Source organism: Gossypium arboreum, chromosome 4 (assembly GCF_025698485.1).
Source record: "Gossypium arboreum isolate Shixiya-1 chromosome 4, ASM2569848v2, whole genome shotgun sequence".
Taxonomy (NCBI): domain Eukaryota; kingdom Viridiplantae; phylum Streptophyta; class Magnoliopsida; order Malvales; family Malvaceae; genus Gossypium; species Gossypium arboreum.
Genome location: NC_069073.1, coordinates 34,257,890 through 34,276,738, shown reverse-complemented (window position 1 = coordinate 34,276,738; position 18,849 = coordinate 34,257,890).

Here is an 18,849-nt window from a genome sequence, read left to right as displayed (position 1 = left end):
TAATCGCATAACACATGGTAACTCTAGTGACATGTCACTTGTATCCTAATCTATTCCTAAGGTTTAAATGGGATTTCTTGCTTATCGAACTATCTTCAAACTCATCCGTAAAGTTAAACTCGTCCACACAATCAATCATACCATTTATGCAACATTAAAACATTTAAATACACTTATATTAAATCTTATTTAACATACGAACTTACCTTGGTCGGAAAAACGACTATTAGTTCGATTTAGTCCACAACCTTGTTCTTTCCCTGGTCTAAACTCGAACTTTACTTTTCTTGATAATCGAGCTTGGAAGTTGGTCAAACCATAGCTATGCCTTCTCCTTGTAAAATTCGGCTAAGGGGACTAAATTGAAGAAAATGACATCTTTTATTTGTTAATTTCGTATTTATTTACCAAATGACTAAAATGCCCTTAATAAAAAATTCAAAATTTTACCTAACCATGTCCATTTTTGCCCATACTAAAATGTAATGGTCTAATTACCATTTAAGGACCTCTAATATAAGAATTCATCGCAATTAGGCACCTTCAACATAGAGAACTCAAGTTTTGCACCTATTGCAATTTAGTCCTTCTAGTCAAATTGGACACTCAATCGATAAAATTTCTTAACAAAATTTTCACACAATTATTCAATCATACTGTAGACCTTAAAATAATAACAAAATGAATATTTCTACTTTGAATTTGTGGTCCCGAAATGACTGTTCCGATTTGTCCCAAAAAAGGCCTGTTACAATACTCCATCCATCTTCTAAGTCAAAAGCCTTAAGTTTCAAGAGTGGTTTCTATTTAAATTGTGACATGATTATGTACTAGGTAATTTGGTGTATGCTCTATTGTGATTACCAAGTCAAAGAATTTTGTGACATGCTAAATCCCTTAATAAACATATATTTTACTTTTAAAAAAAGAAAAAATAATAAACTTGTACAAGTATGCTTTGAGCAAAAGTGACCTGAGTTTGGATAAAAAATGAGCTGAGTAAGCTAGGAGATATTTTCTATGACTAGAACATATACAAAACTTAGAAAATCTTATTTTTAGAAGCAATTTTCTACACTACCTTTGTTAAATCAAACCTTTGAAACTTGAATAGGTTTTTAATGAGAGAAGATGGTCGAGAACTGATGTATACCTTAGTCTTTGAATAGATTGATAGTACAAGATGGGTACATGCACTGGCAATATTGCTGCATACATGCGTTCATGCGCATTTTTCTTGAGGACAAGCAATAACCCTAGTTTGTCGGTGTGATGAATCTTAAAAAGAGTTATATTTCATGAATTTAGACCTTATTAAATATTTGTATTAGTATTTTTATCATTTACATTAGGAGCCTGAACTATGTTTAGATGCAAGATACTTTTAATTGTATGTTGAAGGGTTGTGTTTGGGAGTTTGGTAAGTGCATGATATAGAGAAAGAAATAAAGGAGTGAAGGTTTGGCCGGGGTAAAGGTTGGATAGTTTTTCATATTGTATGTCGTGGCAATTTAGGAAGATGATTGAGTCAACATTCAACGCATACCAGTTTCAGCCCAACTTTACTTGTACTAGAAAAATCTACCTAAAAAAGTGGAGAAGATATCTTGGGCTGTTAGAGTTATTCTAGGAAGAAAAAACCTATAAAAAGCCGAGGGAGAATGCCCTAAATGTGGAGATCCAGAGGCAACAATTAAGGGTAGTGGCTGAGTAGAGACGAAAAAGGGGAGACTGAAGGTAGTCACTCTCAGCCATAATAGGACACTGTGCTGCTGGAGTGCATATTGATTTGGCGACAACCATCTTCATAAGTTTTTCCATTATTTCTTATTTTGTTCTTTGTGAATTAATTTGATCAAAACGATGTTGGGTGTTATTTCAAACTTGAATTTTAATCACCGATCCATGAGCTAAATCTCATAGGGTTGGGATTACATGATGGAAACTTTTATTTTCTTTTATAGTTAAAGCATATATTCGACTTAATTTACTTTTTCATTCAATTGTTTTATTTCCCAAGTGTATGCGTATATTCTCTAGACATAGATGAATATGTTGTATGCCCACAAAACTGAATTTGATTCTAAAAAGGTATGATTAGTTGGATCGTAATTGAATGATATGATCAAGTACTCAAAGATACTTGTAGTAGACTCTAGACATAGGGCAACGATCATATGGAATGAAGACAAAATAGTACAGGGTACCGTGATAAGGCCTATAGTCACAGGCTAGGTAACTTGAGACCTTGCTGTTGAAAAAAGGTGCTCAACCTTCCAACATTGTAAATCAACATCGTAGACCTTCAATCCATTACTACAGCATCTTTACCATTGCATTCTTAGTTATTTATTTATTCACTTACGTAATCATTCTCGTAATTGCCATTGCATTTTTATTCTTTCTTTGCCTTAGCATTCTCTAATATTAGTCAGTATACATTTCGCACTTATCCTTATTATTTTAATCTATCAATGTATACTTAACTCAGTTTTTCCATAACATTAATCATTATCATAACTTCACCATTTCTATACCTAATCTGATCCTTGTGGGAACGTGATAGCACTAGATAGAACTTAGGTTTTTCCCCTACTTATTGGTTAAATTGTTCCCATTTATTTATTTTTAGCATACATTTTAACATTTTCAGTTTAGTAAATTGCATTTTTTAACTCAGTGAATCCTAGCCTATTTTATCCTTAATTTTGCTATCTTATTGCATTAAAGTCGCTGCATGAGTTAATTCCAGATTGCATCCAGAATTGTCACCGTACCTGACAGATGTCCGTATCTCACTGCATGGGTTATTTCCAAATTGTGTTAAGAATTGTCATCGCACCTGACAGCTGCCCGGATAAGAACCAAAATTATGTGAGCTATCCAGTCTGGTATAACCAACTTGTACGAACAAGGATAGAATACTTTTAAGGAAAGGACACCTGTACTGTAGGGGAGGACATAAAAGGAAGACATGAGAAGAAAAAGGGCCCTTCAGGAGTGGTTTTTCTCCATTATTATCTTCATCATCCGACCTTGAAGCTTGCGGCCATGGAAGCTTAAACCTCTCACGGGTGAGCCAACGTGAAAACTAGATGTAGATAAGCTCCTGACAAGGAGACCTAAGTGCGTAACAAAAGGGAATAAAAAGATTCAATCGAGTTGTCTAGGGATAGTATTCTCCATTCGAGTCTTTCTTATTTCTTTCTAAATGCTGGTCATTACTTTCTGATTTCTAGTTGTATGGAAGTACTGATGAATTCTTGGTGAAATGTTATCTTATTTAATCTTGCTTTTATTGTTTAATCTTGGGGTTTGAATGTTTTTTTTACATCGAAGTGTTATTATAGTCACTGACACTGGAAAGTGTAGTGACAGTTTGAGCCAACAAGCATTACAACGAAAGTTGAGTGAGGATTAGAGGAATTTAGTCCACTTGTTCTTAATAGTGTCATTCTGCCATCATCGGAAGGTGAGGTTAATATCCATAGTTAAGTCTGAGATTAAATGGAGGAGTAACACTAAGTAAGATATACATTAAATTTTATTACATCGATAATCACCTATACTTTTATACCTTGTGAGTGCTAAAGATTCTTGTTGGGGATCCCAGTTTATCATCATCATATTTTATTTTGTTTTTTTAAAGTTATTGCATTGACAACTATCCTCACAATTCATCTCATTTATATCCAATTATTGTACCGACATTAATAGACAAAAGACACCCATCCCTGTGGGATCAATATCCGAGAGACTCACATCTGTCTACTATACTTACATCGAGAGTGTATGCTTGCACATTATTGCTGTAACATTAAATAGCTAATCAAGTTTTTGGTGCCGTTGTTAGGGATGGTGTTTGTTTGATGTTTATTTTTGTTTTTGTGTGTTTTTGCACTTTGTTTTCCTTATATAATATTTAGTATTCACTAACTGATTCTTTTTCTTTGTTGCTATTTCCTTAACTTCATTTTAGGTGTTTTATGACTTGAAGAAATTCAAACTTTCTTGCCGCTTTTGATCTAGAAATTGAAAGGACTGTTCAGAATAGGCTTCGAGAATAAAGAAATATGGCTCTACTATGGAACAATGCAACCATACCCCCGATGCAGTAGGAAAATGTTAATAACCCATTGTTGCTGCAAGATGCTCGCATACAAAGAGGATTATATGAGATTTTGTAGTACCTGTCTTGGATGATTTGCATCCAGAAGTTGTTAGGCTAGTAATCCAATATGGAAATTTTGAACTCAAGCTAGTAATGTTTCAAATGCTAAATTATAATGGAGAATATGCTGGACTGCCACATAAAGATGCAAGAGAACATCTTAAATCTTTTTTATTGATTTGTGCTTTCTTGAGTCAACAAGGTGTTCCTGATGATGCCTTGAAGATGCAATTATTTCCTTATTCTTTATAGGGAAGAGCATGTACTTGTGTTTTTGGACTACTTGCCGGATCAATTACTTCTTGGATACACTAGCAACACAATTTGTTTTGTAACTTAACCCGTCGATAATGAATGCCTATCTTCGAAATGATATTACTGCTTATCATCAGTTGGATGATGAAAATCTTCACACCACATGGAAATGTTATAAAACTTTACTCCGACATTGTCCCATGCACAACATTCAACCAGAAATGCAAATTGAGATTTTTTTTATAATGGGCAAAATTCACATATAAGAAACTTTTAGATGTATTAGCCAATGGACCTCTACTCGATTGTACTTATAATGATGCTATGAGAATTCTTGAGAGAATTGCTCAGAATAATTATAAATACCCTGTTTCTAGAACTGCATAAGCAAAAACTACTCTAGGAGTTATTGAATTGGATACAATAACCGCATTAAGTGCTCAAGTTTCTTCTCTCACAAACATGATTAAAAATATGCAAGGGACAAATGGCGTTACACCTATACAAGTCGCTCAGCAAGTTGATGTTCCTACATTTTCTTGTGAGATTTGTAGTGACAGCTATAGTTATGAAGACTGTCCACAACATATAGAAAATGTCTGTTTAGTAACATTTGCAACAATTCTTATGGAAATTCTTACAACATTTGTAACAATTCTTATGGAAATTCTTACAACATTTGTAACAATTCTTATGGAAATTCTTACAACAACTTTGCACGCAACCAACTATTTTGGGGAATTGAGAATGTTGGACAAAATGCCACGACATTCAGATATGGGAATACATCTACTCAGGGCAATTATAATCCCAGACAAGGAAACCACAATCAACAGCAGTAGAACTACAATCAGCACACTCCGATGCATCCACAACAAGGCTAGACACATCCACACCAAAATCTGATGCAGCCACAAAACACTCTTCAATACCAAATCAACAAGTTTAGGGCCATCGACAACAACCGTACACTCAAGCTTCTACTTTTGACCCATTAGCAACTCTTGAGGAGTTAATGCGGGAGCATATTACTCGTATTGAAGCTATAGTCCAAAGGAAATCATCTTCCATTCGAGCATTTGAGGCACAGTTAAGACAACTTACTTCAAATCTGAATACTCGACCACCAGGTTCATTACCAAGTGACACGAAAAGTCCTAGTCCAAGGGGGAAAGAACATTGTAAGGTTAGCACTTTTAGGAGTGGTAAACAAACTAGTGAACCGTTTATAAACTCTACTATAGCACCTCAAGATGCAAATAGCGTGATCACTAGTGAGAAGGTTGAATCTAAAGAATTTGTAAATGCATCAGACAAAGAAGTTCCACAAATTGTAACTCAAATGCCTATTGTCCGACCTTCAAAACTGTCGAGGCAATCAAAGGTGTTGGCACAAGCAGATATATCCATTCCTTTACCTTTGCCACAAAGATTCAGGATGAATGAGCATGACAAGCAGTATCAGTAGTTCTTGGATACACTGAAGCAACTGCAAATCAACATTCCTTTAGTAAATGCTCTGGTGCAAATTCCAAGTTATGGGAAATTTATAAATACCTCCTGTCAAAGAAGAAAAAGCTTACTGATATTGAAACTATTGCACCCAAAAAAGGCTATAGTGCTTTTTTGATAAACAAGTTGCCCCCTAAAGTGAAGGATCCTGAGAGCTTTACCATCCTATGTTCAATTGGAAATCATTATTTGGGTAAGGCTTTATGCAACCTGGGGTATAGCATTAACTTAATGCCACTATCCACTTTCAAAAAGTTGGGAATTGGTCACATGAAATCTACTGTAGTGACATTACAACTTGCAGATCGATCCTTGGCTCAAGCTGAAGGGCAAATAAAAGATGTCTAAGCTCGTGCGGATAAATTCATTTTTTCAGCTAATTTTATCATACTTGACTGCGAGGCAGACAAGAACGTTCCCATAATCTTGAGATGACCATTTTTAGCCACCGGCTAAACTCTGATTGATGTGTATAAAGGTGAACTAACCATGCAACTTAATGCTGAGCAAGTCACCTTCAGTGTTTTTGAATCTGTTGAATGTAAGGACAAAGAGGAATGCCATATTGTTGATGTGCTAGATGATCTAATTGAGGCAGAATTCAATGGCCAAATCATAGAACTCTTTGAAGAGTTTGTAGTGACATCTGATGCTGAATTCTTAGCCGATTGTGACAGCATGGTTGAAGCTCATAATTTGAACTCAAGCATAAATGGCAAATTGAATCCTTAGACCTAGCCAATAGAACAACCCCAATTTTCAAACCATCTATTAAAGAAGCTCCTATTCTGGAATTGAAACCACTACCTTATCATCTTAAATATGTCTTTCTAGGTGATAACAATACTCTTCCAATTATTGTCTCCGCAACCCTAGACGCAACTCAAGAAGAGAAATTGGTCCATATTCTCAAGCAACATAAAAGAGCTATTGCTAAGAGTATTATCGATATTCAAGGTATTAGTCCTTATTTTTGCATGCACAAGATCAAGTTGGAAGATGAAGGCAAGCAATTGAGTGAATAGTAAAGAAGATTAAACGAGAAGATGAAGTAAGTTGTCAAAAAGGAAATCATAAAATGGCTTGATACTAGAATTATTTACCTGATTTTTTATAGCAATTGGGTAAGTCCAATGCAATGCGTGCCTAAAAAAAGTGGCATCACTGTGGTTCACAACGATAAGAATGAATTAATTCCTACATGTATTCCCACGGGATGGCAAGTTTGTATGGATTATCGCAAATTGAATGCGGCCACAAAGAAAGATCACTTCCCACTTCCTTTCATTGACCAAATGCTGGATTGACTTGCTGGAAAAGACTATTATTTCTTTTTAAATGGCTATTTTGGGTACAATAAAATTGCTATTGCACAGGAGGATTAGGAGAAAACAACCTTCACCTGTATGTCTTTTGGTGTTTGCAATGCACCAGCCATATTTCAGAGCTGCATGATGGCAATATTTTCAAATATGATTGAAGACTTTTTAGAGGTGTTTATGGATTATTTCTCAGTCTATGGGAATAATTTTGATCATTACGCTGACAATTTGGATAAAGTACTGAAGTGATGTGAGGACACACATCTTGTATTAAAAAAGGAAAAATGTCATTTCATGGAAACTGAAGGCATTGTGTTAGGGCACCGCATCTCTAATCAAGGCATTAAAATAGACAAAGCTAAGGTGGAAATCATTCAGAAATTACCTCCACCAAAAAACGTCAAAGGTATTCGCAATTTTTTAGGACATGCGGGGGTTTTACCAATGGTTTATTATTTTTTAGGACATGCGGGGGTTTTACCAATGGTTTATTAGAGATTTTTCAAAAATTGCAAAGCCCTTATGCTCATTGCTGGAACAGAATAAAAAATTCTTCTTTGATGATGCATGTCTGGATGCCTTTATCTAGTTAAAAAAAAGCTATTGAATGCACCCATTGCCGTTGCACCCGATTGGTTTCAACCTTTTGAAGTAATGTGCGATGAATCGGCTCTGTTGCAGGTGCAATGTTAGGACAATAACGGGGAAAAATGTTTCACGCTATCTATTATGCTAGAAAAACTCTTACAGGGGCTCAACTCAATTATACCATCATAGAGAAAGAATTGTTGGTTATTGTCTTTGCTTTTGACAAGTTTCATTCCTATCTTGTCGGCGCAAAGGTTACTGTATTCACTAATCATTCGACGTTGAGATATCTCTTTGCTAAAAAGGATGCCAAACCAAGACTAAAACGTTGGATATTGTTGTTGCAAGAATTTGACATCAAGATAAAATGCCGTAAAGGTTCAGAAAATCAAGTTGTAGACCATCTATCTTGATTGGAAGTTGGCAGCGAAGACGAAAACATACTTCAAATTGTCGATGCATTCCTAAATGAGAAGTTATTTGCTGTAGATGCAACCCCTTGGTAAGCAGTTTTTATTAATTATCTAGTTTGTGGAAAACTCCAATTGGGTGTCACAGGCCATAAAAAAGAAAGATTTCTTCATGATGTAATGAAGTATCATTGGAACGTACCGTATTTGTTCAAGATATGGAATGACAACATTATTCAATGTTGTGTTCCGAAAGAGGAGGTGCTGTCAATCCTGAAGCATTGTCATGATACTCCTTATGGAGGTCATTTCAGTGGTATGAGAACTACTGCTAAAGTTCTCCAATCAAGATTCTACTGGCCGACATTATTCAAAGATGCCCACAATTTTGTGAATCAATTTGATAGGTGTCAGTGCACAATTCTATATCCTAATGCAATGAAATGTTACAGCAGCCAATTATGGAAGTTGAATTATTTGATATTTAGGGTATGGATTTTATGGGAGTTTATTTGGAATCTTGTACATATTAATAGCTATTGACTACATCTCGAAGTGGGTGGGAGCTATTGCAATCCCAAAGTATGATACGAAGACAACGCTAAAATTTTTTCACAAGCATATACTCACCCGATTTGGCACACCAAAGACATTGATCAGTGATCAGGGTACACACTTTCATTGCAACCAAGTGGCGATCGTACTGAGGAGATATGTAGTTAATCATAGAATGGCTACTACTTATCATATACAAACCAATGGACAAGTTGAAGTATCTAATCAACAAATTAAGAACATTCTTTGAGAAGGTTGTAAACCCTTCGAGGAAAGATTGGTCTTTCCAATTGAATGACACTTTATAGGCATGGTGGACAACATACAAAAATTCTTTAGGGATGTCACTATATCAATTGGTTTTTTGGAAAGCATGTCACTTGCCAGTCGAATTGGAACACAAAGCAATATGCACAATTAAGCAAGTGAACATGGATTATGAAGCGGCTGGAAAGAAAAGATTGTTGGATATCACTGAACTAGAGGAGATTAGGAGAAATGCTTATGAAAATGCTGTAATTTACAAGGAAAAGACCAAATGATGGCATGATAAGATTATTTTATAGCAACAAGTTATCGCATGTCAATAGGTTTTATTATTCAATTTTCAACTCAAATTGCACCTAGGTGAATTGCGTTCCCATTAGTCTAGACCTTTTGATGTTGTCACTGTATTTCCTCATGGTGTAGTCACAATTTGAGATTTACATGATAGACACCAGATCAAAGTAAATGGATAGAGGCTAAAACACTATTTTGGCAACAATGATCAAAAATAGGCAAAAACCATTAAATTGGTCAAAAAGTTTTAATTTTTTTCATCAGTACTCTATGATTTTATTTTATTTTTTTTATGTATGTTTTGTTACAGTTTGTATTCCTTATTTTTTGTAGAATACTTAGGAACTATGATTGATGTATTGAAATCTTACTGTCAACACATTCCATACGTCTGAATTACCATTTATAGCTCCTCAAAATTCAGGGAAAGCCAGATTCCAACGTTGGATCAAAACTCATTTAGTCGCTTAATCTTATAAGGGAACAAAATTTCTATTGGGCACAACTCTTCTAACCAGCCCTATATCTCTCCATAGAATAACACATCTCTCCATCTTCCACTTTTACTCACTATAAATTCTCCCTCACTATACCGACTGTAATGCCTTCAAACAACCATTTTTATTTCATTTCTTTTCTAAAAATCTTATCTTTTTACCTTTAAAATGTTTTCCCTCAACAAAAGATACCAAAAACAAGAGGCTCAATTAAGAAAGCCACCAAATCTACTGGGGAACAAGCATCCTTTACTCTTACAATCCGTGTATTGGAATCCCCCATGCTAGTACAGACAAAGGAACCAATAGTCTTTTTGAATAAAGTGACAAAGGAAAGATTTCAAAACAACATATTGAAGTGTAACTTTCATCCCGAGCAGGGCATTTCTCTTTTGTCACAACAAGATTTGGGTAAACAAGTCTCCAGAACCATCTCAAACTTAAAGTGGGAAACTTTTTGCAACCATCCTAGAAGCTACTCACCTTCACTGGTACGTGAGCTTTATGCCAATCTCTACAATCATGAGCTAGAATTTATTTTGTTCGAGAAGGTTTAATACCATGGGAGGCTACAAACATCAACGAGCTGTACAACATTAAGGTCGATGTCGACGAACACTCTCTATTTATAGATGACATTACAGATGAAAAATGAGACCTGTTGGTGAGAGACTTGTGTATCGAGGGAGCAATTTGAATGGGTTCCAGTCAAAAGAACTATACGATGCATCGTCACTTCCCGACGGAGCAAGGTAAAATTTGGTTTCACTTTGTAATATCCTGATTTTGGGCCTAGTCAGAATAGTGGTTTCGTGACAACAAAATCCGAGATAGAAATAATTATTTTATGATTATTTTGAGGTCTATGATATGATCGCATGATTTTGTGAAAATTTCGTGAAGAAATTTTATGCATAAAGTGCTTAAATTGAAATTAGGGATTAAATCGAATAATTTGTAAAACTTGCATTCTAGAAGTTTCTAGTATGAAATTGTTTTGAAATATTAATTAGGAGGTATTAAATAGAAATTTTACCAATTTCTAAGTCTATGGACAAAAATTGGACATGGATGGAATTTTGGAAAGTTTAGTAGTAAGGGCATTTTGGTCATTTAGGGGTAAAATGAATTAAAATACAAAATTAAAAGCCAATTTTGCTCATCTTCAACTCCATGGCCAAATATAGCAAGGAGAAACCATGGCTAGGGTTTTTCAAGCTTCCAAGCTCGATTGTAAGTCCGTTCTAGCCTCATTTTTAATGATTTTTACGTTTTTGGAGTCCCAGTAGCTCGATTAAGCTTATGCTAGCAATAATTCAACCTAGGGTTCATATTTGGAAAAATACCCATAGGTGAAATTTGTGTATTTTGGTGTTTTATGATAGAATATGAGGTTTTAAATTATGTTAGACAACTTGTGCTACTCGGTGTTAAGCGAAAACTAGCAAAAGGGCTTAATCGGTAAAAATACCTAATAGTCATAAGTACATGTTAGAGAGAGAATTTGATGTTGCCATAGAAGGGAAAAATGATCAGCATGTCATAAAACATAAGAAAATAGGCTGAAGTTTAATTTACGAGCTTTGGGGAAAAAGTGTAAATATGTAAAAGTTTAGGGGCAAAACTGTAATTTTGCCAAAATATGATTTTGGGTCAATTTGAATAATGTGAGTCCTAATTAGACTATATTTTAAATGATAGAGCAAGGAAAACTAAAATTCAGGCTAAAATAGGGAAAAATACCAAGTTGTGGAGGAAATGGTAAAAATAGCCATTTTCGCATACGAGGTAAGTTCATGTGTAAATGTTGTAACATAATTGTCATTTTAAGCAATTTAATGTTGTTTATATGATATGATGCTGATTATTATCATGAAATATTATGCTTTGTGGTTATTGTTGAATAATATGTAATTATGTGAATTACTTGATCAGTATGAACTATCACCAAAGTATCAATTTCGATATTCCGTGGAAGATGGCAAAGATGTGTGATCGAGGAAAATGCCGGTTTGAACCTTAGTAATAGATTAGGATACAAGTGACATGTCACTAGGATGGTTGAGCATCCGAACTCGTTGAGTTGAGTTCGAGTTCATGAGATGTAACTAGGCATCCGAACTCGTTGAGTTGAGTCCGAGTTCACTCATGGATGCGAACGCCCGAGCTTGTAGAGTTGAGTCTGAGTTCGCTTATGGGCGGGTTACATGGTAGCTTGGCTACATATGTGGCACTTATGTGCAAACTTTCCATCTATCTGAATTATATTCCGATGTGTTCAACGGGTAAAATTCTACTCAAATGGTGGAATACTCGAGATGAAAGGGACGTATTGGTAAGTTTTGTGAAATGAATACTTTGAACAGGTATGTACTTAACCCTCGGGTTGAAAACTCGATATAACAACAATATGGTAAGATGATAAATGAAAATGTGATATGAATGTCTCGGTGATGATTATGCAAATGATGTTTTATGTTTGCGTATATAGTTGTGTTACTTGTTATTTGCATGTGAGCTTACTAAGCATTTATGCTTACTCCCTCCTTTTCATTCCTTGTAGTGTTGACAAGCCAGCTCGGAAATCGAAGCGGTCGGAGGCACACTCACACTATCCGTATACCATCTTGGCATAATGGCTTGTATATTTTGAGTATGGCATGTATAGCATTATAATCATTTTGTATATATGGTCTTATGATATGGTTATTGAGTGGTATGTAAATGCTTGGTAATGATTAGCCATTGGAATGGCTAATCATGATCATATTTGGTGTTATGTATGCTAAATTGCTAGCTAATCCATGGAAACCATGAAATAGGTAAAATTTACCATAAAATAGATTCGCAGACAACAATGTGATGTGAGTTTGAAAAATCATTAAAATAGTAGAGATACAATTAGATGATGAATAAAATATGGAATTGAATAATTATGAGTCTATTTTCATATGGATGGAACAAAACAGGTATATGAGTTATATTTTATGAGATGTTTAAATTTTTGTGAAACAGGTCCAGAGCGATTTCTGGATCCCATATTCTGACTTTGGAAATTCACCATAAATTGTTCAAAGATAATTATAAGTCATGATTTATATTTACAGATTCCTTATTGAGTCTAGTTTTATTAGAAATAAACGGCATAGTCATTTAAACTCTGTACAAGGATTCGTAATACACAGATGTCAGAGCAGTCAAACCCTAAAATAGGGGCGAATTTAACTAATAAAATGTACTAATTTGCTAGACCAAAAATTCTAGAAAAAAATTAGTTAATAGATATATGAGTCTAGGTTTAGGGAAAATTTACGGAATTGGATTTTGAGTTTTGAAACTCGAGATATGAATTTTTAAGCAACTTTGACACAGATTGCTAGCTTGACTTAAAATTTTAAAAATAAATTGTTTGAGCTGTTTAAGTAATGAATTAAGTCTATTAACACCTCGACTCCGAAGAAGGTCTCGGGTACGGGGCGTTATATTTGGTGGTATCAGAGCAGGTTTAGTCGGTTTTCGGACTAACCTAGCATGTGTAAAAGTTTAGCTATACATGCCACTGATCTGTGATAGTGTGATGTATTCTGACGCGTATGAGTATCGTCTTATTTAGACAGGGTACTCTCCAACCGAGCTGCGCCGACCATGTTCAATGTTATGTGAAGATATTTGAGTAAAATTATGATTATGATAAGTCTCGGTTCAGAAAAGTATGAATAAAAGTTTATGATACATATGTGATAAATATCCATATTTGCTTCATGCTCATATGATGTAGTGTATATGGCTTACCTGATAAGATGAACGGAATAAATAGAAAGTAGTAGAGGTATGAATAAAAGTAATAATATTATGATATGAATGAAAATGTCCTTGTCTTGATTTGGACGTCGAATGTTGATGAATGCTAATGATATATAATTTTTATGAGATAAAAGATTATAATGAAATGAACTTATCTATGTTAAATTGTTGGACTGAATTATATGATTGTAATGATATGTACATGATGATGCACGAAATGAAAGTTGTGATTGTGATGCAAATATCTATGTTTGTTTGGTCTTATATGATGTCATGAGCATGACTTAATTTAGTTAAATGAATGGATAAGTAAAGCTATCTAGAAAACATAGAATGTATGCATAAGTATATTGTCTAAATGGACAATAGGAAAATTTGTGTAAGCCAACATGAATGTTGCATTTCCTGAATAAATGACATGATTTTGATGATGTTGCTATGATGATGGGAGTTATGTCATATGTGTATGTATAAGAAAGTTGAGTCAGAGGTCCTACAACCCCTCCCCCTTACCGAAGTGGTACTTATAATGGAATTTCATGAGATTTGTATTGAATAAGTTTCCGGTTGAGAACCCAAAGAGTTTAGTGATAGAATAATTATAAGTATGATCAGAGATTGAAAATGAGCTGATAAGTAAAGTCAGAGCTAGTAAAGTATCAGATAGACGTAAAGATTATTGGAGTTATGCACTATCCCAATTAGAGAAGGAATTATCTTCGGTAAATCGAATTACTCAGGTGCAAGGTCGAGAAAAGTGTAAATCGAAATTTATTTAAAACTGGCCTTCTTTAGTGAATGGTTTAATATGAAATTTGTGACGGCAGAACTAGTTGGGGAAATGATATTTGAAATGTGAACTATCCGAGTGTGACAGATTATGATTTGGACAGATTTAGCGATCTCTTTTGAGATGTTCTATGTGTTTACCCGTTCTCAAAAATATTTCTATGGCTATTGATCTTCTGAAGAAATTCTTGTTATATAGGAATGTCTTCTAATTCTGGTGTTGGATGAAAGCATTGGTAGTCTGACTGGTTTATAATTTATATTGCTCTATTTCATCAGGTATTCTATTTCATTTCGTCTGATAAGAATTGATGAGAGAATACATATGATATTATGATTCTGTTTCTTCTACTTGATGCTTCATCTGATATATATGTATGGGAAGATATATTGTTCTTGTTATATTTGATTTCAGTGGGATTAAATGATGTTTTCGTCTGGACTTTCTTTCTTTGAAGAATTATCAGGGTATTCTGTATTTTCTCTATGAGTTTGGTTTTCGATTCTCCGGCATAGTATCGTATCTTGGGTTTCTTTATCCTGGATCTCTTTATTCTGGATTTCTTTATTTGGTTTTCTTGTTATCTTTGTTCCATAATTTGTCAATTATGACTCATGTTCGAAGTACGTTCTTCAGCTCATGATAATCATGTCAAATATGACTATACTTCTAATTTGATATTGGTAATGTGGTGATTTTAGTATTGGGTTTTTTTTTTCTAATTTCTATGTAAAGATTTGACATCAGTAAAGGCATAAGTGATAAAAGCGCGAGTTTCAGTCGGTATGGTGAATTATCTATTCGAAAGATTTCATGTGACAATTATTTCAGGATTATTTTTCTCAAGTCTAATAATAGAATTTCATTTTGTACGGATAAAAGTGTAAATAGTCTGAACGAGAAGTGTATATTTATTAGAAAGAGTTGGATATTAGTTAAAATCACTACGAATGATAAGGTTTTCGTCTTGTGAAAGCTGAAAAGTTTATTACATGTTGACAAAGTTTGGATAGATGAGAATATTGGTAACCGAAGCGTCTGAACTAGACTAGTCTACATTGAGTGAAGACTTCCTGACTTTCAGTAATGTACTGTTGTATGAATTGTGATGTGTTTCAAGACAGTGAGGTAATGTGATAGTTTAGAGCATTCGATGTTACATAAAATCGGAGTTGTTAAAGGGGTTAAAGCCGAACATTGGGATCTATCAAAATTATCCTTGTCAGTGTTGATATTGGGATGGAAATGAGAAGGATTATTCTTGAGGCCATGTCAGAAATATTTCCATGGTGGAAAGAGGAAAATGTGATGTATCCTATTGTTAAATGTTTGGCGAGATCTATAAATCATATATGTATTGAATGAATTCCTACTCATCAGATTCATGGAATTTCAGGTCTCTTTGATTGTTGGATTTCTTGGAATTCCGGTCTCCATTAAATCAAGTTGAGATCTGGGTTTTATGTCATGATATCATGGGAAACTGAGAAGGGTTGAAAATTTAAGAGCAGTTGAGAGTTGAGACTGTAAGCTTTTAGATCATATGAGAAATTAAAGAGATGTATTGGAGGTACAGCCTAAGTGAAAGTTCTTTGGCACCGAATATGAGGTTAAAAGTGAAGACCACTTTTCTGGTAAGATTTTCGGGGACGAAAATCCCTAAAGGGGGGGAGAGTTGTAATATCCTGATTTTGGGCCTAGTCAGAATAGTGGTTTCGTGACCACAAAATTCGAGATAGAAATAATTATTTTATTATTATTTTGAGTTCTATGATATGATTGCATGATTTTGTGAAAATTTCGTGAAGAAATTTTATGCATAAAGTGCTTAAATTGAAATTAGGGACTAAATCGAATAATTTGTAAAACTTGCATTCTAGAAGTTTCTAGTATGAAATTGTTTTGAAATATTAATTAGGAGGTCTTAAATAGCAATTTTACCAATTTCTAAGTCTATGGACAAAAATTGGACATGGATGGAATTTTTGGAAAGTTTAGTAGTAAGGGCATTTTGGTCATTTAGGGGTAAAATGAATTAAAATACAAAATTAAAAGCCAATTTTACTCATCTTCAACCCCATGGCCGAATATAGCAAGGAGAAACCATGGCTATGGTTTTTCAAGCTTCCAAGCTCGATTGTAAGTCCATTCTAGCCCGCTTTTCAAGTTCTTTACGTTTTGGAGTCCCTAGAGCTCGATTAAGCTTATGCTAGCAATAATTTAACCTAGGGTTTATATTTGGAAAAATACCCATAGGTGAAATTTGTGAATTTTGGTGTTTTATGATAGAATATGAGGTTTTAAATTATGTTAGACAACTTGTGCTACTCGGTTTTAAGCGAAAACTAGCAAAAGGGCTTAATCGGTAAAAATACCTAATAGTCATAAGTACATGTTAGAGTGAGAATTTGATGTTGCCATAGAAGGGAAAAATGATCAGCATGTCATAAAACATAAGAAGAAGTTTAATTTACAAGCTTTGAGGCAAAAGTGTAAATATGCAAAAGTTTAGGGGCAAAACTATAATTTTGCTAAAATATGATTTTGGGTCAATTTGAATAATGTGAGTCCTAATTAGACTACATTTTAAATGATAGAGCAAGGAAAACTAAAATTTGGGCTAAAATGGGGAAAAATACCAAGTTGTGGACGAAATGGTAAAAGTAGCCATTTTCGCATACGAGGTAAGTTCATGTGTAAATGTAGTAACATAATTGTCATTTTAAGCAATTGACTGTTGTTTATATGATATGATGCTGATTATTATCATGAAATATTATGCTTTGTGGTTATTGTTGAATAATATGTAATTATGTGAATTACTTGATGAGTATGAACTATCACCGAAGTATCAATTTCGATATTCTGTGGAAGATGGCAAAGATGTGTGATCAAGGAAAATGCCCGTTTGAACCTTAGGAATAGCTTAGGATACAAGTGACATGTCACTAGGATGGTTGAGCATCCGAACTCGTTGAGTTGAGTCCGAGTTCGTGAGATGTAACTAGGTATCCGAACTCGTTGAGTTGAGTCCGAGTTCACTCATGGATGCGAACGCCCGAGCTCGTTGAGTTGAGTCCGAGTTCGCTTATGGGCGGGTTACATGGTAGCTTGGCTACATATGTGGCACTTATGTGCAAACTTTCCATGTATCCGAATTATATTCCGATGTGTTCAACGGGTAAAATTCTACTCAAATGGAGGAATACTCGAGATGAAAGGGACGTATTGGTAAGTGTTGTGAAATGAATACTTTGAACAGGTATGTACTTAACCCTCGAGTTGAAAACTCGATATAACAACAATATGGTAAGATGATAAATGAAAATGTGATATGAATGTCTCGTTGATGATTATGCAAATGATGTTTTATGTTTGCGTATATAGTTGTGTTACTTGTTATTTGCGTGTGAGCTTACTAAACATTTCTGCTTACTCCCTTCTTTTCATTCCTTGTAGTGTTGACAAGCCAGCTCGGAAATCGGGAACGGTCGGAGGCACACTCACACTATCCGTATACCATCTTGGCATAATGGCTTGTATATTTTGAGTATGGCATGTATAGCATTATAATCAATTTGTATATATGGTCTTATGATATGGTTATTGAGTGGTATGGAAATGCTTGGTAATGATTAGCCATTGGAATGGCTAATCATGATCATATTTGGTGTTATGTATGCTAAATTGCTAGCTAATCCATGGAAACCATGAAATAGGTAAAATTTACCATAAAATAGATTCAGACAGCAACAGGGATGTGAGTTTGAAAAATCATTAACAATAGTGGAGATACAATTAGATGATGAATAAAATATGGAATTGAATAATTATGAGTCTATTTTCATATGGATGGAACAAAATAGGTATATGAGTTATATTTTATGAGATGTTTAAATTTTTGTGAAACAGGTCCAGAGCGATTTCTGGATCCCCTGTTCTGACTTTGGAAATTCACCATAAATTTTTCAAAGATAGTTGTAAGTCATGATTTATATTTACAGATTCCTTATTGAGTCTAGTTTTATTGGAAACAAATGGCATAGTCATTGAAACTCTGTACAAGGAGATATCTAATCCGTAATACACAGAGGTCAGAGCAATCAAACCCTAAAATAAGGGAGACTTTAACTAATAAACTGTACTAATTTTCTAGACCAAAAATTCTAGAAAAAAATTAGTAAATAGATATATGAGTCTAGTTTTAGGTAAAATTTACGGAATTGGATTTCGAGTTTTGGAACTCGAGATATAAATTTTTAAGCGACTATGATGCAGATTGCTAGCTTGACTGAAAATTTTAAAAATAAATTGTTTGAGCTGTTTAAGTAATGAATTAAGTCTATTAACACCTCGTGTTCGACTCTAGCGACGGTCTCGGGTA